This window comes from Jaculus jaculus, chromosome 9, assembly GCF_020740685.1.
Source record: "Jaculus jaculus isolate mJacJac1 chromosome 9, mJacJac1.mat.Y.cur, whole genome shotgun sequence".
Taxonomy (NCBI): Eukaryota; Metazoa; Chordata; class Mammalia; order Rodentia; family Dipodidae; genus Jaculus; species Jaculus jaculus.
In genome coordinates this window covers 32,417,880-32,419,029 of record NC_059110.1, presented here as the reverse complement: position 1 = coordinate 32,419,029, position 1,150 = coordinate 32,417,880, and positions in this window count along the sequence as shown.

Sequence of the window (1,150 nt, the reverse complement as noted above, 5' to 3'; positions counted from 1 at the left end):
CTGCCCCTCTTCCACATGCTTCTCATGCCTTGGAGGGGTGAAATACTTATCTCTTTTAGTGCTGAACACTTAACAACCTCTTATACTCAGTACTTTGATGAGTACATTTTTAATATTTCTTGATGTACTGTAGATTGAACCCAGAACCACATTCATACTAGATCTAAGAGCAACATATTAGCCCCTATGTGGTTACTAAAACAGTTTGTCTTGAAAATGTTCATTCATAACACTTAAAATGGTCACACAATTTTAGTACACTCATATACTCAGAAGTTCCATTCTCTTAACATTTGCTCTCTTTACCATATCTCAGACCATCCTTTTGGTGCATCTACCCAAGGTCCTCATGCTTGCACAGGAAGTGATTTTACCTGCTGGGCCTGAGCTCACCAAGTAGTCTATTTACTCATGAAGAGGGAGATAACTACATACCATTTCTTTTCCTCTTTTTTCTTTCTTTGAGACAGGGCCTATATAGCTGTAGCTGGCCTGGAATTCACTATGTAAGACTGGTATGGTCTTGAATTGTGATGATTCTTCTGCCTCTACCTGCCTCCCAAGAGCTGGTATTATAGGCATGTACCAGCATGTCTGGCTATAGACCATTTCTTTATATTGCCAGTGAAGTTCTTTTGTATCTCCCATTGCTGGATAGACTGCCATGAACATTACCTTAACAGTGTGCTATGTGGTCATGTTATTTTGTTTTTGGACAAATACTGAGGAGTGAAGTTGCTGAGTTGACCAGGATATATGTTTAGTTCCATAAGAAATTTTCTGGGGCTGTGGAGATGGCCCTATGGTTAAAGTTATTTGCTTACAAAGTCTACTGGTCTGATTTAAATCCTCCAACACCCAATGTAAAGCAATATATACAAAGTGACAAAAGCCTCTGGAGTGCATTTTTTATAGCAGATAGCCATGATGCAATCATATTCTTTCTCCTCATTCTCTCTCTTTCTCACACACGTAAATAAGTAAAAATATTGTCAAAAAGAAATATTTTGGGACAGGGGAGATGGTTCAGCAGTTAAAAGCACTTACTTGCAAAGATTGACTGCTGGGGTTCAATTTTCTAGTACCCATACAAAGCCAGATGCACAAAGTGGAGTGTGCATCTGGAGTTCATTTGCAGTGGCAAGAGGCC